The sequence below is a fragment of the Neovison vison genome, chromosome 9 (genome assembly GCF_020171115.1).
Source record: "Neovison vison isolate M4711 chromosome 9, ASM_NN_V1, whole genome shotgun sequence".
In the NCBI taxonomy this organism is placed as follows: Eukaryota; Metazoa; Chordata; class Mammalia; order Carnivora; family Mustelidae; genus Neogale; species Neogale vison.
Genome location: NC_058099.1, coordinates 6,751,014 through 6,772,879, shown reverse-complemented (window position 1 = coordinate 6,772,879; position 21,866 = coordinate 6,751,014). Strand labels below are relative to the sequence as shown.

At 55.5% G+C, this 21,866-nt stretch overlaps 2 protein-coding genes across 7 annotated transcripts in view; one reads left to right on the top strand and one right to left on the bottom strand.

Moving 5' to 3' along the window:
• The window catches only part of KYAT1 (kynurenine aminotransferase 1), a 32,826-nt gene extending 29,775 nt beyond the window's left edge, over positions 1-3,051 (bottom strand). The window contains exon 1 of one of the 4 annotated variants that reach the window (XM_044264734.1): positions 2,969-3,051. The gene's annotated coding sequence lies outside the window, so the exon portion shown is untranslated. Of the gene's footprint in view, positions 1-375; positions 582-2,968 lie in introns of those variants that run through there. The other 3 variants (XM_044264731.1, XM_044264732.1, XM_044264733.1) reach the window with 3 other exon arrangements.
• A 191-nt stretch (positions 3,052-3,242) lies between these two features.
• Positions 3,243-21,866, top strand: part of LRRC8A (leucine rich repeat containing 8 VRAC subunit A) — a 28,083-nt gene continuing 9,459 nt past the window's right edge. Inside the window, exons 1-3 of one of the 3 annotated variants that reach the window (XM_044264728.1) lie at positions 3,243-3,321; positions 6,541-6,647; positions 21,502-21,859. The gene's annotated coding sequence lies outside the window, so the exon portion shown is untranslated. The remainder of the gene's footprint in view (positions 3,322-6,540; positions 6,648-21,501; positions 21,860-21,866) is intronic. The other 2 variants (XM_044264727.1, XM_044264729.1) reach the window with 2 other exon arrangements.

The window sequence follows — 21,866 nt, the reverse complement described above, 5'->3', positions numbered from 1 at the left end:
GCCCCACGGGAGGCGACAACTTGTTTGGAGGGATCTAGTAAGCACAGTGACCTACACCTCATTTCCTCTGACTTTGGAATCAAAGTCAAAGGCAAAGCAGAGAGAAATGACTTCTGGAGCCCATACTGCAGGTTTCTGGGCTGCCGGGGGAGGGGGTGGTGAGTGGAGACCCTGAGTGAGACACGCAGTAGGTAGCCTCCTCTTTACTCCTCCTGGCACAGGATTGAGATCCAAAATTGAGATCTCATGCTAAGGCAGTTTTACACATGGGGGAAAAACAGATCTACATTTACATACTTAATGCCTGGCAAGAACATTAAATAGAGTCACATCAGTTTTACAGAAACTAAGGCTCAGAGTAGGGAAATGACTTACCCAAAGTCAAAGTCCCGGAAAAGCACCGAAAGACCTTAGCTGCAATTCCAAAGCTTATACCATGACCCAGGAATGAGGAAGTAGGATGAGCGTTTGCCTCTATTTTTTCAAGGAGCTGACAGTGCAGTCTGGGAGTGGATTGTGGCCCCACCATGTGTTGGCACAGGACTGGCAGTGATTTCTCTTCCACTGTAGCTGGAGCGACTTTGACCTGCTGGCCACAGAACTGGGGCGGGGAGGGGCCATGTCCAACTGGATGTCCCAGGGCACTGGCAACCTGAGAACCCGAGTAACCGTAAACAGCCGGAAAGACAGGAACTTCCAGTACTAACACCTGGATTTGCAAGGGCAGAGTTCCTGCTTTAGCCAGCTGGCTGCCAATCAGGAGGGGGGAGGAATTTAGGGGTGGGGGAGTCCAGGTGGGAGGTGGGGTGTCCCTAGAGAAGCTCTTCCTTGTTACTAACTCTCCTGTGTTCCTTTGTCGCCCCCACCTGGATTCTAAAATCGGGAAGTCCTACTCTGGCTTATGCACAGAAGTGAAGTGTGGATGGAGGGTGGAAAGCCACAGAGGTTGTCATGGGAAGGCATTCTCCAGGAGGAAAGATGGATTCATGCAGGTGTTTGACTGAATCTTTCTAACCTGCATGGTCTCTGATCGTGTCAGTTACCTTCAGGTATGGGCACGCCTCTGCTTGGATCTCCAGCCTCATCATTCCGCCTTCCAGGTACCCTACACGTTTTTCAGACACAGATTAAAAATTACCTATTTTGAGAGGCACCTGGGTTGGCTCAGTCGGTTGGGCATCTGCCTTTGGCTCAGGTCATGATCCTGGAATCCTGCATGGAGTCCCACATCGAGGGTTCCTTGCTCACGGGGAGTTGGCTTCTCCCTCTGCATCTGCCCCCCCCCCCACTCCCTACCTGCCCAACTTGTGTTCTCTCTCTGTCTCTTTCTCAAATAAATAAATTCTTTTTTTTTCTTTTTTAAGGTTACCTACTTTGAGAAGCCCTCTCTTTCTCCACCCAGGCTGAGTCAGATGTTCCTGGCATTGTGCTCCCAAAGCCTGAGCTGCTGCCCACCATAGGGCTCCTCACAGATGCTAAGTACTGTCACCCTCACTAGACTTCAGAAACGGGAGCTGTGCGTCTGTCCTGTTCTCCACCAGATCCTCAGCCTCTGGCAGCTCAACTAGGACTGGAGGTCTCCCCAAAGCATTCGTGTGGATCATCCCTGGAGGTTGAGGGGGACCCAGAAGCCCAGCAATCTCTCTCAGTTAGTGGGGGTGTTCCCTCTTTGGGCAACTCTCTTAATTTCTCTGTGCTTCCCTTACCGATCTGTAAAATGAAGCTCATCTGCACGTAAAGCCCTACGTAGGACAGGTGGGGCACTGGTGGCCTTGTGGTCGCACTGGTTAGTTGTAAAGGTGGGGCCAGGGAGGCTGGGGGAGGGATGTGCCACGTGCACAGTCTCCAGGCAGCAAAGGGGGCAGGCCTTGAACTCTAGTCTGTGCTCTGGCCTCTAATGTCCCTCTCTTCATTCTTCAATTGCCACTGTCTCCAGTTCGTTGTACCTGTTCAGTCAGTAAACAGCCAATCAAGTTACTTGGATAGAGCTGCCTGCAGGACCCCACGCTGGCTGTCATGTGGTTGGTAACAAAAAAAGATTCTCAGTGGCAAGTGGGATAAGGAGATCCTAGCCTAAAACCCTCAGGGGCTCAAATTCCAGTTTCTCAGTTTCCAGGCAGGGAGGTAGTAAATCCCTAATCTCGCAGCCATATTCCCGCCTCTAAAGACAGGGGAAAATCAGACCTTCCAGCAAGAGGGCTGAACCCAGGCACTGGCTCAAGGCTTGATGGATGTGAGCCCTTATATCTTCACCACCTTATTTAAAAAATAAATTCTCCCCCCTTGTCCGGGTACCCAGGACTCCAGTTCCCCTGTCCGAGGCTACCACAGTTAACCCTTTCTTGTGCATCTTACCAGACGGCTGGTGCGCACCCCCCAGACACGCACACTCTCACACACACGTTCTTTCCCACAAACTGTAGCGCCGATCAACGCAGGTCTTTTTGCCCCTTCCTTTTTTTTTTTTTTTTTTTCATCTAAGGTATCTTGGAAGTCGTTCCATGTTAGTGCATATGGAACAAATTTCGTTTTAATGGCTGCACAGCATTCCATGGTATGGATTATTTCCTAACGTGGCGGGCGTTACTATTGTCAGTGTGGGAGCCGCGAGGACTCCGGCCCCACGGAGCGGTGTCCCGGTGCCAGCCCCGGCTCTGCCCATAAAATGGCCAAGCTACCTTGGGCTTCTTCCTCCCCACAGACATCACCGCGGGGGATGCGGGAGGTGGGTGCAGAGAGGACAGCCTGGCGGGTCCCAGCGTCCGAGTGCGGGTCAGCGTCAAGCGCGCGCAATTTATCCCCAGGGACGGTTCCTGGCTGGGTTAAGATTTCCGCGCCCCAATCCGCCGTACCAGCAGCATCAAACGCAGCGAGTATTCTGGCACAAACGATCTCGGAACCGGTTACCAGGTCCTCCGGCCTCGGCACCCGGCCTCGGGGCAGCAAAGCGCAGGCACCAGCTACTCACCCTCGCCTCGGCGGCTTCACCGCTTCGTCCCCCAGCGCGCCCCGAAGGTTACAGGTGTCCATATGCCTTTAAGGGGGCTGAGCCCGGTCTCCGGTACTTCCGCCCCAAACAAACATGGCGCCACCTGGGCGCCCAGGGTGTGAGGGCGCGAAGAGAGTTCCCACCAAAAAGATGGCGACGCCCTAGCCGCCGCGCTCGCGCCTGTGGTGACGTCACTTCCGGGGCGGAGGAGGCTGAGTGGTGCAGTGAGGGACAAACAAAAGGAGGCGCCGGAGGGGCGCAGCGGCCGGCGGCGGGACGGAGCGGTGGGGGCGCGGGGCTGCCTACTGGGCGGCCGGACCGGGCGGGACCAGGTGAGTGGGTGGGGCGGGGAAAGGGGCACGAGCTGTCACTTCTCGAAACGCACTCCTGCACGCCCCCGGCCAGCTGCCGGGCTCCGGGCGCTTCGGGCAGCTCGGGCTCTGCCCGCCGCGGCTGGCTCCCTGGGGGCCTCCCGCGGCAGCTCAGTTCGGCCTACCTCCTGGCTCCCCGGTACTCCGGGTCTCCGGGGCCCCACCCTCTCCCCGGCGCCGCGGCGCGCGAGCCCCCTCCCTGGCACCCCAGTGCCTCCCTGCGCTCTACATACCGGGAGTTTCCGCCTGGGCTCCCCCAGGTCCCCTTGTCATCCCTTGGGTTCCCCCAGATCCTAACTCCTACACGCACACCCTCCCCACTTCGTAGAGGTTCCACCTTGAAACCTCTCCTTGGCAGCTTCTTTTTTTTTTTTTTTCGTTTTTAAAGGTTTACCCTGTTTTCTTCTCCTGGGCTCCTGGCCCCCTCCACTTCCCTCGGACCCCTCCCTCCTCTTGATCCGGCGGGAACCGTGCCCTGACTTGGGGGCCGAATCCCTAGCTAAGATCTTGGGGCTCGTCCACCCTGGGGGTTTGCGGGGGGACCGGTTCAGGGTCTGAGGCCCTGCCCATGTCCTGTGCATCCGTATGGGCTGGAGAGCCGGATCCGATGAGGTCCGGACTGGAGATCCAGCAAAGTTGGTTCCCAGGCTGAAGAAGCATAGCCAGGGTGTTTGGGGTTCACGATGATTCTGCTTCTTTTGTTGACTGCTTTTTCCCCTTGGTCTGGACTGGAGTGAACCAAGACTGGGCTGGTGCTCAGCTGATGCAACTAGGGACTGCCTTTTTTGGGAAGGAGGAGAGATGGTTGGGGGGTGTCCGACACTCTTCTGATTAGGACTTGACTGGAAGGGTGGGGCTGAGCACGCTCTTCTGATGCTTCTTCCCCCTTCTTCCCCGGCTCTGTCCCAGGAAGCCTTTGGAGGATGAGGTGTGAGGGTGAGGAGAGAGAGAGCTTGTGAGGGAAAGAGAATTTGGGCCTAAATTGTGGAGGAGGGATTTGGTGGAGCTGAAAGGTCCCCATGGGCCTCACCCATCTTTTCCATTAGGAGTTTCTTTAACCTCTTTGAGCCGACAGACCAGCAGAGAGACTGTGGGCGGGGGGAGGAGGAGGTGGTCTGTTGCTGGTCATATTTCCTGCAGAGCGGGTGGGGGAGTGGGCGTTCATTCAGAGGCTGGGCAGTGCCCGTGGTTCAGTCACACTGGCATTGCCTTCCTGAAGGTCAAGTCTTCCTCTGGCTTGTGAGGGGAGGCAAGGACAGATGGCTTGTGCTGGAGGACCGGAGAGATGCTGGGGCATGAATGGCAGGCCTCTGCCTTCCTGTCTTCCCAGTCTTAGAGGTGCTTTGGGGTCTGGTCTCATGTCTCTCTGCCTTCCTGGGTACAGAGCAGGGGCCCAAGAAATGTTTGTGACTCCCCTCCCCCCCCACAACTCAATGCTGTGTTTTTGTACTCCATTCTGTGGGCACACCCACTAGGAAGCAGTTTTCTTTGCAAACTTCAAGTGGCCTTTCTGGACAGAGGGGACTCCTGAGGATTGCCCCGTTGGGTCAGAACTTGGGGAAGTGGCTGGAGGCCTTGGGTTGCTGCCTGGCTTGGGCCAGACCTCACCTGCAGGAGCTGGAGGGAAGAGATCACCCGGGTTCCTGACTCCCTCTCCTGAGAGTGGAGGCGATCCCAGATTTTCACATGAGGACGCTCAGGCACAGGTTGATGGTCTAAGACCTCATGAGAAGTCACGAGGGATGGGTGTAGGGTCCTAGAGCCCAGCACACCGTCTCTCCATCCTAGATCCTTCAGTCATTCAGTCATTCATTCGTTCATTCATACATTTAGCCATTCTTTAGTAAGTACCTGGCCCGGGCCAAGAATGATGCTAGAGAACACAGTTCCTGGCCTCCTGAGCTGCGGTCTGGGAGGAGAGGCAGGCAGGAAAGCACTGACACAGTGGCCAGCATAATAATAGAAATATTACAGAGGAAGGAGGCATTAGCTCTGGGTGAATATGTTGGCGGTGGTCAGCGTGTATTTCCTGGAAGAGGGAGGACTAGAAGAATCAGTGACCGGAAGTCCCAAGGCCTGAGTTCTGGTTCAGGCTGTGCTGTGGGCAGGTGACTGGGCTGTCCAGCCTCAGTGGGGACCCCATCCTTGAGGAGCACAGGGTGGAGGTAGAGTCTGGCTCAGAGGCCTCTGTGCCTTTACAACTCTCGGTACTTTTCTGTTGGTTGCCGTCACCCTGTGTGGGTTTGCTGGTTAACATGACCTATCTCTCCTCCAGGCTGAGGACTGTCTTCTGCTTCTTTCCTCCCCGCACGATGCCTGGCATGGAGTGGGTGCGTGAAGTGCTCACTGGTACCTGTGGTTAATAGGCTCCACAGTCCCTCCCAGAGCCATTCAGTTCCCTGTGTCCGCCGGTGCACTCCCCACCTGCACTCCCTCCTTCCTCTCAACTGCTTATCCTTTGGCCTTTCCTGGTGGCTGAGCCGCCAGCCATCCTGACTCCTAGCGGTTTAGACACTCCCCGTCCCCCAACCCCTACTGTGGTCTGATCATAACTTCCCTCCTTACCCTGCTGACTTGCCCTTTTCAGTTTTGTGAATGGTTCTGAGCAGTGCCTGGGGTGTAGTAGGTGCTCACTAAATGCGCCCTGACTCATAGGTGCTGGCTGGAATTTGTGTTTGAGTTGAACTCGTGTGTCCGGGCTGAGGCTGTGTCTTCGCCTGAACTCAACTCGCCCCCCCGCCATGGCTCCTGTCTCGCCACCTTTCTACTCTGGTCCGAGATCTACTCAGACTGAACAATCGTCCACAGCGCTGTCTAGATGTCATGTTCTTTCCCTTCCGGGCAAACTTGTGCTGTTGCTTCTGCCTGGGATGTTCTTTCTCCCGCTTCTGCTCTTCCTCAAGAGTCAGTTCGGGCAACTCCTTGTCCAGGGAGCCCCCCCCCTCAACTCCCCGGTCTCGGTCTAGGGCTTCCTCCACGTTCCCCTCGCTGCCCGGTGCCCCCAGCAGAGCCCTGGGCTCCCCAAAGCCAACTGTAACCGTAACTTGGCATCTCCCAGTAGCCTGTCTGGTTCCCTCTTGTCACCCCGGGCGCCCAGCCGTGGGCCTGGCACCGAGCAAGCGCTCAGAGAGCGTTGGCGGCACAGCAGGGAACGCTGACGGAAGCTCTTACTTCTCGTAGGGAGGCTGCTTCCATGGAGCGAGAGGAATGCCAAGACCCTGCCCAGACAGACGTGGGCCAGCCCCAGCACCGGCAGCCAGCACGCAGATAGCAGAGTCGTCCACGGGGTAAGGATGGGGCCCCTCTCCCTCCAGGCCAGCCCCGAGTCAGGTGTCTTCCCCAGCTTAGAGGGCAAAGGGCGCTCTCTCCATCTCTGCGGTCCTTTGCTCTTCTTACCGTAGACCCAGGGCATCCAGGGCAAAGGCGGCAGGAGACAGCACGCTTCTTCCTTCTCCCGGCTCAGCGGCTGGCGGGGGAAGATGCGGCTGCTGGACTTCAGATGCCTGTGTTAGGTCTCGTTGTGAACCTTAGTTCTTTCCTTTCTGGGCGCAGATCTTGTCAGTCTGGGCTGTTAACCAGACCGTCTGGTGACGACGTCTCTCGAGGTGTGTTCCATGGAACACCAGTTTCTGCGGTCGAGGTGGTTTGATAACCCTGGGCAACGGGTTGTCCCCGCCGCGGGACTTCTTAGCCTTGACTGCGCGGAGTGAGCTTGACCTCCTCAGAGAGGGAGCCAGCGCGCTGTGTGTCCCCACACTTACTTGATCACGTGGACCCCTTTGGGGACCGGGGTTCCTGGGCCTGCACTTTGGAAACCAGTTCCCAAAGGCAGGAGAGTGCCCTGGTTAAAGACCCAGACTTCGTGGTCAGACATGGGTTTGAATCTTCTGTCAAGTGTTCAGGGAGTGATGGGGGCCCAGTCACCCTGCCTCTCTGAGCCTCAGTTTCCTGAGCTGTAAAGCAGCCATAATTTTAGCACCTTACCTCCCCGTAGGGTATTTTCAAGATTCAGTGTGTTGATAGAGGGAAGGCACTTAGCAGAGTATGTCCTGGGACCATTCCGTAGGCTGAGCGGCATTGCTGGCCCATTTTATAATTTATAAAACCACCATTATCGGTGATTTTCTCTGGCCATTTGAGGACGTGCAGGCAGTGGCCTTTGTCCCTTGTTTACAGTTGTAGAAACTGAGGTTCAGAGGGGGGAAGCTGCTTGCCCAAGAGTTCAGGAAGGAAGGAGGGATGTGGGGCTGGAGCCAGATCCCAGAATCAGGTCAGAGTCCTTTGCTGCGCGCCTGAGACCTCCCTGCAGCCACCTGTCCCCTTGGCTTTTGGTTAAGGAAGACCTGGCCCTCCCTAGCGTGGATTTTAAGAGAAATAAGAATCTTTTTTTTTGGGGGGGGGCGGTAATTACCAACATAATTGCGTGTTCGCTGTTATGTTTTTATAATGTTTTGATTTTGATGTCATGGAAAGCGAAAGTCTCCCGTGATCCCCATCTCCAGAGATATGGACAGGGAGGAGTGCGCTGTTCCACATGTATCATTACCGTTTGCTTACCTTTCCCACGTCAAGTGTCGGTAGGGCTGTTGCTTCGCAGTTTGCCTCCATTTCATTACCCCCACCCCCCACCAGGACCTCTTTCCCAGGCAAGGGTGGATCTGCGTGTGAGTCCCATAAGCATGGCCCTGTTGCTCCCCTCTTTGCCACCCTGGGGTTCAGAGCCTCGTGTGAGGGCGTTTACAGCAGCAGCACAGGGGGGGTTAGGAAACGCCTGGTGTGTGATTTTGTTGACTCTCCTGTTTATTGGGACAAGGTCAGCAAACCCCAGCCCTGCCCCGCGGGAGTTTCCTGTTGGTTTTAAGGAACTCTGCCTCCTGGAGAGGAGAGGGGAGGCCTGAGCTGAGGTCTCTCTGGCCAGAGATGAGCAGGAAGCAGCAGGTCCTACTTATCCGAGATCAGAATTCCTCCTCCGTGCCAGGGACAGTGTGGAGACAACAGCATGGGCAGGCCTGGGAGGTTTCAGTCTCTGCTGTCGCCTGGGGCAGTGGCCAGGTTGGGGGTTGGGAGGGACACGCACGAGTTGCTGTGTTGTCTGAGTGTGGCCTGGACTCATTTACCCCGGCTGTGCCCTGGGGAAGTCTCGGTCCCTTCAGAGTGCTCTTTTCAGGTTTTGGATTTTTGTGTTTTTTTTTTTCTTTAAAGATTTTATTTATTTGACAGAGAGAGAGAGAGAGTGGGAGAGGGAACGTGAGCAGGGGGAGTGGGAGAGGGAGAAGCGGGCTCCCTGCGGGGCTCGATCCCAGGACCCTGAGATCATGACCTGAGCCGAAGGCAGAGGCTCAACTACTGAGCCACCCAGGCGCCCCTTAAGATTTCATTTTTAAGTAATCCCTACACCCAGCATGGGTCTCAGACTCACAACCCCAAGATCAGGCGTCACACCACCAACTAAGCCAGCCAGGTGCACCCCTCTCCTTTCAGGTTAGGTTGTTTGTTTTGTTTTTTAATTTATTCATTGAGAGAGACAGTGAGAGCATGAGCAGGAGGAGGGAGAGGCTGAGAGAGAGGGGGAAGCTGATTCCTAGATAAGCAGGGAGCCTAACATGGGGCTCGATCCCAGGACCCCGGGATCATGACCTGAGCTGAAGGCAGAAGCTTCACCGACTGAGCCACCCAGGCGCTCCTCCTTTTGGGTTGTAATCTGGAGGGTGGGCAGGTGAGGAGAGGGCTGCCCTGTGACCTGGGTCTAAAGACACTCTGTAGGGACAGGAGGGGTTTCAGGTCTGGCCGCCTGCTTTGTGGTCTGGCAGGGTCCGACCCTGGTGGGCTCGTCAGGCTCGCTGGCTTGTCTTCCTCACCTGTGTGTCCTCCTGTTCTTTCCCTACAGTCTCTTTTTCTTCTTGTCGGAGACACTTCTGACCCCAGGAGTTGGCCTCTCCGCCTTCTCCCTCCTCCTAGTAGCAGGGCCTTTGTGCCCCCGGTCGTCCTCCGAGGCCGAGGTCCGAGCACCGGGCGGGCAGTGTGCCGGGTCACCGCGTACACATAGCAGCCCTCCCCTGTGATGTGGTCCCACCACTTTTGCAGGTTCAAGGCCAAGGCTTGGAGGGACGAGGGCTCTTGCATGGGTGGCAAAGCTGGGACTTGAATCCGGATGTTTGCCTTGGCAGCCTGGGCTCTTTGTACCCCACCTTCCGTTTTTCTTCTCCAGGTTCTCAGGCTCCGGGGCACTTCCGAGCTGCCCAGGGGCTTGCTTTCAGTGCTGGGTTCCCCGGAACTGCCCTGCCCCCTCAGCAAACACCTGTAGAGTCTGACCTGGGGATGGGATGTGGGACAGGAATCTGCATTTTGAGGACACTGCCAGGCCGGCGTGAAGCTGGCGGGCTACAGATGCCAAGCAGGGCGACGCGTTCAGCCCTGGTCCCAGCCTCTGATCAGCCCTTGGTGTAGAAGCAGGGCCAAGCTCCCCTCAGGACCGGGGGTTCTAGTGACTCCCCAGTATGTGCAGGGGGGTTCACCATCCCTCTTCAAGGATGTGTGGGACTGAGGTTTCCAGAATAGCTTTTACTCCCAGCCACAACATCCCTTGCTGTCTTTCCCAGTGCGTTCCTACTGCATCTCGTAGCAAGTTCTAAGTTTAACTGTCTCTTGAGGGCCGAAAACCTCAAAATTAAATGGACTGCTGCCGTACAGCCTGCCGGGAGCGGCGTTCCTCCGGAGGGAAAGTGGCTCTAGAATTCCCAGACGCCCTCAGAGGCGCCGCGGCCAAACTCACGCCCTCTGACAGGGTCGGCCGTGGGCAGGTGTGCTGAGCAGCGCCTGGGCACGCAGGGATCCTGCCTTTCCCCCTCTCTCCGGCCCCCTGCGTCTCGATCTCTGGGGGGGCAGCCCCCCTCCAGCCCGGAGAGCCGGGCCACAGGCAACAGGTTGGCCTCGGCCCCGGTCCCCTGGGGTCTCACAGATGTGTCTGCAGCTCCCGTGGGTGCTCCAGCCCGCCATTCCGTAGCCGGTCCTGGCACGCGGTGCTGGTGCTCGTAGCCGACCGAGGCCCCTTGTCCCCGTGGGCCCAGACCTGGCAGAGTGGGGCTCCCTTCTAGAGTTCCCTTCGAGCTCTCCCTGCGACACCAGAGGCCTCTGCGTGTGTTCCGCTGGGGTTCCCTGCAGACCGCTTGGTTCCTTGTGCCCCTCAGGAAAAGGGGCTCTTGTTCTAGGAAGCATTTCTGGAGTTCTGGGTGCTCAGGGAGGGCTCAGGAGGCCTGCTTGCCTTTGAGGCAGATTGGTATCATAGAAAGTCAGCCCTGTGGGGCTCTGTCCCACCACCTCCTGGCTCTGTGGCCTTGGGCGGGTCACTTAATCTCTCCTCAGTAAAGGCACCGGTGAAACCTGGCGGGACAGTGACGGCAGCTAACACCGCAGTCGTAAATATGCGGTGGGCGCTGGGCCAGAGCTTTCCATGGACTCTTGTCATTCAGTCCTCGCTATAAAGTCATGAACCATTTTACAGATGAGGAAACCAGAGCCCTGGGAGGGAAAGTTGGTGACTTTCCCAAGGTCACCCACAAGTGAAGTGACGGGGAGTTATGGCCAGGAAGCAGTGGGCACAGTGTTGGCATGTCGTCCGTCTCAGTAGCTGGGGGCTCCAAAGCCAGCCTGGTGGGGCGAGGGGGCAGCTCGGGCCTCCAGCTGGCCTGCTGCTCCGTGGGCTTGGCTTGGGAGCCCCTGGTGGGTGTCCCTCACTGGTTACCCTTCGCCCCAAAAGGTAGGCCGCAGCCTGGCAGGATCGCAGGAGGACACACCTGCTGGGGAGGCCCAGCCCAAATGTGAGAGCAGTTTGGAAACAAAACTTGTGCCTTCCGCCTCCTGCCCTGACTGTGTCCCCTCTTCCTTTCCCGGGAAGTGAGGGTGTGCCTTTCTCTGCGGGCTGAGTGCCAAGCCAGGCAGTGCCCCCAGCCCATGGCTGACTCACCCCAAGTGGGTGTGGGGGCCTAGAGGGCAGTGCCCCGCTCCGGAGTGGGTGGGGGCTGTGCGCAACTGATGACGAGGTGAGACCTTTCCTCCCACTCCTGGCTCTGGGACCAGAGGAGGCCCAGGGGGGCTGACCGAGGAGGAGATTCACAGGCCCGGAGCCCTTCTGGGACAGGGCCGCTGACCCACTGTCTTCCTCAGGCCTCTGGGGAATGGCCCTTCCCCCTTCCCTGGGAGCGCAGCGGAGGGACAGACCGCCTTCCCAAGTGTGGTACGAGGAGGGGCGCCAGCCTCCTACCTCCCCTCTTGCCCGGGAAGCTTGCCCAGCATCTCTGTTTGGTCTTGAACAAAAGGCTCTCTGTGCCCTGCTTCCCCGCAGCCCAGCCCGCTGGCCCTGGCTCGAGTGTGAAAGCCGAAGGCCTGCAGGCTGACACAGGGGCTAGGCATGCTTGGGTGGTCTGCCTCTGGGCCAGAGTGGGCTGCAGGGCATGTCTCTGACTCCCTTACCCGTCCGGAAGAAGCGTTCAAGGGAAATCAACAATGTCGAGGGGTCCCTAAGGGGCGGTCTGAAAGCAAATCCCCAGCTCTCAACCTCCATCCTTTCCTGGGGCCCTGAGCCTGGCAGGGGCTCCAGAAGTTCAAGGCTCTTGAATGTAGCCTGTGTGATGGGGCAGGTCCTGGAGGGCTCCTGTGCCTGTCCTTGTGGCTCAGCCCTGACCTGGGTGTCTTCCCCCACTGAGCTCCAGGAGGGTTTTCTGCGAGGGCAGGTGAGCTGTGACCAGAGCGCACCTTCCTCTGGGCGACAGGCAGGATACATTATGTCACTGAAGTAGTCACAGTAAGCCCCTGAGGTCGGTTCGGCAATATTCCCATTTTGCAGTCAAGGAAACTGAGGCTCAGAGCAAAGGTCGTTTGTTCCCAGGGTCTGAGCTTACCCAGCCTGGGCTCTCCTGTACGGGGAGGACGGCGCCCTGTGGCGTGTCTGTCACCTGGGTGGGGCAGGCTGGGCGGGCTCACCTTCTCCTAACACGGTAGAAGGCAGGTACTTCTTGTAAACTTTTACAATCTCTGAAACTACATAGTGAGGAAGGTCTCTTCTCCCCAGATATTTTTCCTACTCCTAAAAGCTCCAGTTTTAAATGATAGAAGAGTGCGCCGTATAGACAGTCCTCTCCAGTCTTATCCACCCGCCGACTTAACGATACACAATTCTATGTATAGCTTTCCAGATTTTTCCATGCGTACAGCCGTAAGTTACTGATAGAATTTTTTTTCAAAGAAGAATGAGATCGTGCTTCTCTTTTCCTAACTTCATTAAATTGCGGTCAGATGCACGTAACTGGAAAATTACCATCCTCACCATTTTTAAGTGTCCCTTCAGCAGCATTAACACCGTCATGTCCAGAGGCAGCCACCACAGATCTCCAGAATTTGTGTTCATCTTGCAAACCGGAAATGCCCTACCGGTAAACACTCGCTCTGCACCCTCCCCTCGCCCAGCCGCTGGCGTGCACCCTGCTACTTTCTGTGTTTATGAATTTGCCTGCTTACCTCATATGAGCGGATTCCTGCAGGATTTGTCCTTTGCGACTGGCTTCTTTCACGGAATCTATGTTTTCCTCTACTGGATAGCATCTTTTTTTGTGTGTAATATCCCTTTGGACATATTTTGGGTCCCTGTATCCAGAGAGATGAGACAGGGAGCACTATTCTTATTTTAAAGTTGTGAAAACGGAGCCTGGGGCCAGTAATTGGTCCTGGGGTCTTGGAAGGATTTCAGACGAGAGCTGGCTTTGAACCTGTGTCTTCTGCAGCTCCGAAGCTTATGCCCTTTGCACTCCCTGAGATCTGCCTGTCATCAAGGGAAAGATAGGGACTCCCCCGGTTGCATCTCTGACCTCCCTCCTACCTCCCCGGGGCAGGAATCCTCCAGCCTCGCCAGAGGAATCCAGCCCAGCTTCTCCCCACCTGTGCCGTGAGCTCTGTGGAAAGGGTCTGGCTGCCTCCTCCCGACTTGGGCAGCTCCCTAGGGGCAGGGCAGCACCAGGCAGGGGTGGGACTGCCTTCTGCGGGGTCAGGATCGTCGGAGACCACAGGTGCTGCCGCTCTGGTCAGCAGCAGGCTAGTTGGAAGGAGGAGCTGAATTTGCTGCCCTGGCACTGGATGGGTCCAGACCTGCTGCCTCCCGCTGAGCCTGGCAGGTGCGAGGACCAGAGAGGAGGCCTGCCAGGAGGGGTAGAAACGGGTGATTATTTTGGTAAATTTTGTATGAAGTAGTCTAAGTACACAGAAAAGGTTGAAACCAGAGCAAATATCATATCCAGGACTCAGCTTTGTCAGACCTTCATGTTTTTCATGAATTGCTTCAGATATAGTCTCTCTTTCTCAAAATATTTGGGACACAAGTGAAGCATCTTCCCCAATCCCTTTCTCTTCCCTCTCTGGATGAAATTATTATCTTTTTTTTTTTTTAAAGATTTTATTTATTTATTGGACAGAGAGAGAGAACACAAGCAAGGGGAGTGGGAGAGGGAGAATCAGGCTTCCTGCCGAGCAGGGAGCTGATGTGGGGCTCAATCCCAGGGCCCTGAGATCTTGATCTGAGTCCAAGGCAGACGCCTAACGATCAAGCCACCCAGGTGCCCCTGAAATCATTATCTTGATCCCGGGGCTCTCTGTGCACGCTTCTGTAGCTGTACTAGGGTACATACGGTATAGAAACTCTTGTGTAACCCGTAAGGAATTAGTCTGTAGCGTGTTTTTTGGCTCAGGTTTGTTTTTGAGGTCTGTTCTTGTTGGTACGTGCAGGTATAGATTATTAATTCGCTGCTTTAGCATTCCAGTGTATGAGGATGATGATTTATCCTTCCTCCTGTTGATGGATAGGTGGCTGCTGACTTGCGGCCGTTAGGAACAACGCCTCAGTGAGCATTTTCGTCCATGGCTCCACGTGTGTGTAAAGCGGTTCCCTGATTCTCTGAGATCTCGAACTAGGAGAGAAGTGGCTACATTGTAGGATGTGTGCTTCCTAATCTCAGGGGGGAATTCAGCATTTTTGCCAGTCACAGGGTAGTGATATGGCCTCTGATTGCATTCCTTGATTAGTAACGAGGTTAGGAATTAATTTCATATATTAATTGCCATTTTCATTTTTTCTTATGAGTTGTCTATTCATTTTTTTTCAAGATTTATTTACTTTAGAGAGAGAGAGCGCGCGCACATGCACACGTGTGTGTTCATGAACTCATGGTAGGTTGTGGGGGGTAGGGGAAGGGAGAGAGGGAGAGAACCTCAAGCAGATTCCCTGCTGAGTGCGGAGCCCAACTCTAGGCCCGATCTCACGCCCCGGAGATCATGACCTGAGCCGAAATTAAGAGTCAGATGCTCAACTGACTGAGCTGCCCAGATGCCCTATCGGATTGTCTCTTTCTTGGGTTTGTAGGAGTCTGTGTTTGTCCGTGATAGTAATCCTTTGTAGTTATGCACATTGCAAAGATCTCTAACAAGTCTGTGGGTTCTTTTTACTTATTACGTTCTTCAGTGTGCATACATTTTAACTTAATGTGACCAAGATATCAGCCTTCTCCTTTAAGGATGAAGGATGCCTCTTTGTGATGGGAAATCCTTTCCCATCCTAAGTTGATCTTTTAGCTCTTTCTTTAAACATTTTCAGGTTTTGGCTTAGGTCTTCAGTTCATTGGAATTCATTTTCATATAAGGAAGTGGATGAGGCTATGCCTTTTGCACACGAGTAGCTGAGAGCCAGATCCGTTCCTGGATGCCCGCTCTTTCCCCCGATCCACAAAGCCAACACTGTCACATCAGTTTCCCGACATTTCGGGGTCTGTTTCTAGGCTTGCTCTTCTGTTCCTGTGGTCCATCCCTCTATCCCTTCGTCAGCACCACACTGGCTGAATGCCTGTAGCTTTGTAGAACGTGTTCTCCCACCTTGTTCTTCCAAATTGTTGTAGCTTTTCTTTTTTTTTTTTAAGATTTTATTTGTGAGAGAGAGAGAGAGAATGCATGAGCAGAGGGAGGGACAGGGAGAGAGAGACAGAGAATCTCAAGCAGATTCAGTGCTGACTGCAGAGCCCAGCATGGGGCTCGATCTCACCACTCGGAGATCATGACCTGAACTGAAATCAAGAGTCAGATACTCAACCGACTGAGCCACCCAGGCTCCCCTGTTACCTACGTCGGCATTAACATACTCCAGACAGTTTCCCTCTCACCAAGTCATCAGGTGTCTTGCTCTAACGTGTTTTCATTATTTCATAGTATTCTATCGTCTGATCATTTAATAAGTATTTAACCAGTCAGCTCATAATGGGCATCTGGGTGGTTTCCAGTTTTCCTAGGGCATGAATAACGCCGTGATGAACATTCCCGTAACTGATTCTTGTGCTAGAATCTGTCCCAGACAATGGCCACCCTCCCTCCCACTGCCTCCTTCCCGGTTTCTGCCCAACTCAGCAGATCTCTCCACCCTATTCTGGGCCCTACCTAAGGGACTCGGATGAATCTGGAGTGGCCGCTGTCCTGCGGGACTCTTACCCTCCCCAGTCCCTCTGGGTGGCCTCTTGGCCACTGCCTCCTGCGCTTTTCCTGGGTGCAGCCAGAGGTCTCCCATCTCAGTGGTGATGTTGATCCCCGACTTCTAGGAGGGCCCAGTCTCTGACTCAGAGTGAGGCCTCTGTCCTGGAAGAAGGAGAAGTAGCCGGACCAGAACTCAGAGGACAGCAAGGCAAATTGCCTTTTTGTCTTTTCTCAGCCACCTGAGTTTAACTTGTTCATCTTTGTCCTCTATTCAGGATCCTTTCCAAATCCCCTTCCTCTTACGGCAGAGACCTGACCTGATCTGACCCAATTCCCCATTGTCCCCCCTGAACTGCCCTCTCGGGGCTTTAGAAGAACACCTGATCACCATACTTGAGGGCCAGCCTCTCTCTCTTTTCCTTCCTTCCTTTCTTCCTTCCTTCCTCTTTTTTCTCTTTCTTTCTCCCTCTCTTTGCCTTCCTTCTTTCCAAGATTTTATTTATTTATTTGAGAGAGAAAGAGAACTTTGAGAGAGAGAGAGATCACAAGCAAGGGAGGTGGGAAAGGGAGAAGCAGACTCCCCGCTGAGCAAGGAGCCAGTGTGGGGCTCCATCCCAGGACCCTGAGATCATGGCCTGAGCCGAAGGCTCATGCTTAACCGGCTGAGCTGCCCAGGTGCCCTCTTTCTTCCTTTCTTTTTTTCTTTCTTGCTTTCAGCTGTTTCTTTGGAAACAGCTACTATTGTTTCAATCACAAAGATAATGCACACTGATTAAAAAAAAATTACAGTTTCCTTTCATTCTATTTCCTTTTTTTAAAAAAGATTTTATTTATTTATTTGACAAACAGAGTTCACAAATAGGCAGAGAGGCAGGCAGAGAGTGGGGGAAGGCAGGCTCCCTGCTGAGCAGAGAGCCCTATGCAATGAATGCGAGGCTCAATCCCAGAACCCTGGGATCACGACCTGAGCAGAAGGCAGAGGTTTTAACCCACTGAGCCACCCGGGCGCCCCATCCTTTCATTCTGTTTCTTATTCCCACTCTGAGAGGGCAATCCTCCCCACAGTGCAGGGACTTTGGTCAAGGGCTTATGGGACTGTATTTATTTATTTTTGTAGATCTCACTTGTTTCCTCAGTAGCCTTACAGACAGAGCTCCTTGGTCCATTGAAAAGGCCACATTGCATTCTCGTGGCAGGAGGTGCTCACTGCCCTTCTTGGGCCAGGCCCCGCCTACCCGCGTCTCTGCCTGGTGTCTACGAGGCCTGCGGGTGGCTTTCCTTCTTCCATTTCCTTCCTTTCTGCTCCTGCTCTGGGCACTTTTCAATTACCCCTGACTGTTGAAGTTAGGGTTGGTCTGGGGGGGGGTCAGGCCCTCATCTGATTCAGCCCCCTTCCTCAAATCGGGGGTTGCTAAGGCTCAGAGACATGAAGACACCTGCCCAGGGTCACTCCACTGTCCAGGCCGGAGCCCCAACTGGCCCTGCTGTCCCTCTAGCACTAAGCTCACACCACGTAGCTCGGGGCTTGCTCTCCTCCTGACCCGGGGGCCACACACAGGCAGTTTGGAAATCCTCATTTCTGTGACTTCTGATAGTCCTGAGAACTTGGTGGGGCATCTGTTCCCACCGCCCAGTTTATGGACAGGGAGACCAGTGTGCCACCTTCTAGGGAAGGAGTCCTGACTTCTGGACACGTCATTCCCTCCATGCCAGTGAGAGGCAGGAGTGACCAGGACAAGGGGGTGTCTGCTGGCATCAGCAGCTCTGGAACCAGCCTCGCTGGCAGACCTCAGGGTGGGATGCAGTTGGAAGGGAGGCGTCCACGATGGGCCCAGGTCTGGGATCACATGTGCCTCTGGGTACCTTGACCACCTTTTACAAAATGTGGTCACATCCACAACAGAGTCTCTGCTCCCTTCAGGACAGGGAAACAGGCCCTGGGAGGGAAGCTGTTCCACACCCCTGCTAGGACGCCATACCGTTTAGGGAGGGCTCAGTACAGGGAGGGGATGAACACACTAGCTGCCTGAAATGGCCTGGAAAGGGTTCTTTCTGTAACGGGGAAGGAAAATCCCCACTTCTTGGATCTGCCCATTTCCCTGTGGTACTCTCCCGACCGGACCAGCCCTGTTCCAAGGCAGCTACCACGTGGGAGCTACCCTACCACCATGGCCCCCTGGAGGCCCTGCATGCCCGGGCTCCCCTGTGGATCTGTCTTTGAAGGTGGCCTCTGTCACTTACAGGTGGTGTGAAGTTGGGGACATGGCTTTTCTCTCTGAGCCTGTTTTTCCCTGTCTGTAAAATGGTTATAGAGAATATTTCAGCCTTAAAAAGGAAGGGAAGGGACGCCAGGGTGGCTCAGTTGGTTAAGCAGCTGCCTTCCGCTCAGGTCATGATTCCAGGGTCCTGGGACCGAACCCCACATCAGGCTCCTTGCTCAGCGGAGAGCCTGCTTCTCCCTCTCCCTCTGCCTGCCAGTCTGCTTACTTGTGTTCTCTCTCTATCTCTCTGTCAAATAAATAAATAAAATATTTTTTTAAAAAAAAGAAGGGAATTCCGACATCCATGCCAAAACATGGATGAATGTTGAGGGCATTCTGTTACCCAAAATAAGCCAGACATCACGAGACAAATACTGTTATGATTCTACCTCTATGAAGTACCCAGGCCAGTCAGCTTTATAGAGACAGAAAGTAGAGGGGTGCTTGGGTGGCTTAGTGGGTTAAGCATCTGCCTCTTGATTTTGGCCCAGGTCCTGATCTCAGGGTCATGAGATCAAGTCCTGCATCTGGCTCCACACCAGGCGTGGAGCCTGCTTAGGACTCTGTCTCTACCCAGCTCCCTCTGTCCCCCACCCCATTTCTCTAAGTAGAACGGTCATGGCCAGGGATTGGGGAAGGAGAACTGTGGAGCTAGAGTTTAGTTGGGGACAGGGTTTTCGTTCAGCCAGGTGGAAGCGTTCAGGAGACCCAGGGTGGCAATGGCTGCACCGTGGAAGTGTATTCAGCGACACTAAATCATAGACCTAAAAAAAGGTTAAAGGGGTAAATTTTATCCTATGTATATGTTACCAGAATAAAACAATCTTGAGGAAAAAATGGATGGGGGTACCTGGCTGGCTTTGTCGGTAGAGCACGACTTTCGATCTCAGGATTGTGAATTCAGCATGTTGGGTGTAGAGCTGACTTTAAAAAAAAAAAAAAAAAAAAAAGGTGCCAGAGCAGCGTGCACGTCCTAGACTTGGCGGGGAGTCTTCAGTCTGGGAATGGCAGAGCTGCCCCACTCCCAGTCCCACCCCTCCCATTGGGTGTTTAGTGCCCTTGAGTCACTGGCTCCTGGGGCCGGTGCCTGCAGGGAGATCCCTGCCTAGGGGATCTGTTTTCTTCCCCAGGGCCCTCTGGGCTGGGTGGAGCTGGTAGGGCCAGAAGCCCCTGCCTCGGCTTCCTCCCTGCCGGATGCACAGCCCTGCCCACATCCCCCTGAAACTCACTGCTGCTCTGCCTCCCCGCCACACCCAGACCCTGCCCTGCCCCGACGCCCTTGTGGCCCTCTCTTGAGATGGGCTGATTTTGCTGAGCGCCTGCTGTGTTCCAAGGACTCCTGCCCCAGAGGAGCATGACGGTGGGCACCTCAGCCCACCTGCCCCAGTCTGCGCTAAGCACAGCCGAGTCTGACATTCCAGGGGCGCTACTCAGCGGCGCTTGAGGTGTCTGTGCAGAACCTGAGGGCGGGAGCCAGCCAGGGCCTCCCCAGGCCCTGCAGCGAGGTCAAGGCCGGCAGATCCCAGCTTAGCCTTGTTGGCCCCGACTTCCCCCACGCCCTCAGCAAGAGCTACTGGAGAGCAGGCTGCCCAGCCTCCAAGCTGTTTCTTCTTGGGGGCCTGGTCTTGGAGCAGGAGCCCCTTCCCTGGCATCCCTGGGGACTAAGGCCTAGGGTTTGGCCCCTCTATCTTCTTTCCAGCGTTCTCCCAAAACCCTGTGGAGCGGCGGGGGAGGGGAGCGGAGAACTGTGACTTGTCGGGAATTCCACAGTGAGTTGGTGGCCGAGGAGCGACGGAGGAACAGCAGAGCGAGAGGGTGACCCCACCCTCTGAACAGGCCCCCCCCACCCCCACCCCCCACCCCCAATGAGGCTGGTCCTGCACTGGACCCCCAGCTCTGCTTTCCAAGCCAGGGCCCCTGGCTCTGCTCCCCTGAGCCCCCATGAAGCCTTTCTCCGCAGGGAGGTGGCGGTAGCCACGACTGCCCGTTGCCCTGTTGCAGGCCCGCAGGTTCCGTTTGGACACGCCCCGCCTCTCCCACTGCTGCCCACACGCTCCCCGAGAGGTCCCTGAGGCGTGGACACACCTTGGTCACTTTTTTTGTCCCCGGAGGGCTGAGCCAAGGGCTGGTGGCCAGTTCAGGATGTGTTTGAGACCAGGTGTTTGGGGCTGGAGGAGGGGAAGAGCGAGAGATGCCAGAAGGGAACTGGCGGGGCGGTTTCCTCCCTCTCAGCCTCCCGTTCCCTCACCTTAAACGGAGCAGTGAACAGTGTCTCCCTTGGAAGTCGAGAGGTGACATATGCAAGGAAAGCCCCGGGATAGCAGGGGCCCAGAGGCAACTCCTCACGGGGAGCCTGGGTATCCTCACGGGGAGGCTGGCACACCCACTCTCCCTACCGGCGAGGCGGCAGCCACATCCTGCCTGGTCATAACCTGCACCGCCCCCAGCGTCTGGCGTCCTGCCGGGGTGGGTGGTCTCTTTCTGGACACTCCAGGGGCAGGCTGTTTCATGCCCTCGGGCCTTCTGCCTTGGCCCCTCCTCCTTTCCTGTCCCCAGCCTTTGGGTGCCTGCTTGGATGTGGACTTGGGGAACTGGGAAGGGAGGGACAAGTGTCCAAGTGTCTTTCAGCTGAAGGCCAGCTGTATGACTCAGCGCCCCGCCCCTGGAGTGCCCCCTTCCCAGGAGTGTGGGTAGGACGAGGAGCCAGCCGGTCATTAGCGGCCCGGGCCTTCCTGTGGGGCGGCCATTCACCCTGGCCTGGGAGTCCTGGCCTCCCTGGGAAGGCTGACCTCTGGGCTGGAGCTGGTGGCCCAGGGCGGGTGGTGGTGTCTGCTGGCCCCGTCGTGACCTGAGTTCTGGGAATCCCAGGGGACAGGGAAGCTGGACTCTGGGGCGTGATCTCTTGGTGCTCTTGGCATAGGCAGGTGGACAGGGGGCCTGCGCAGCAATGAAGACCCAGGTGGGGAGGTGGGGAGGTGGAGGGACAGCCCTGGGTTTGGTCTTAACTCTGCCAGGAGCAGTACAATGATGTTGGGCAGGTGACTTTACTTCCCTGAGCTTAGTTCCTTATATACATGTAGATGCACAGAGCCAGAGGTAATAGTCATACATGTGACATCATCTAGTGTGGGGCGGAGACCAGTCTTGTTTTCTTGTCCTTTCTCTGCTTGGCCCCACCCCGTACGTACCATGCATGCGCATGTGTGTGTGTGTGTGCCTGTGTGTGTGCCTGTCTATGTGTGTCTGTGTGCGTCTGTGTGTCTGTGTCTCTCCCCTCAGATCCCATATGGACATAATTACATGAACCCTTGCGGAGTTTTTTAAACTTCCCCATTTGTTTTACAAAAGTGAGTTCACATCGAGCCCCCTCTTGTACGTTTAGATTTCCAACACTTAGAGGGAGCCTCTTCCGGTCACTGGGGCAGCGTCATGGCACCGGGTTCCAAGCGAACTGAGAGATTTCAACAAGCCCCTCTGGTCAGTCTGATCATTAAGAGGATGGAGTCTGGACAGGAATTCCCGATGGCTCCCGCTGGAACCCTGGGGAGGCCACGTTAGCAATCTGTCGGCACAGCTCCTGCGTCAGTGCTCGGTCTTCATGTCTGTTAAATGGGGAGGCGGCCTGCCTTCTCTGGTGGTGGTTTCCCAGCTACCGGTGACCAGATGGCTTCTGGAGAGAGGCCGATCAGTGCGCCCCCATGTGAGTGGCAAGACTGTGACGTCTCCCAGCTAGACACCAGGTGAAAT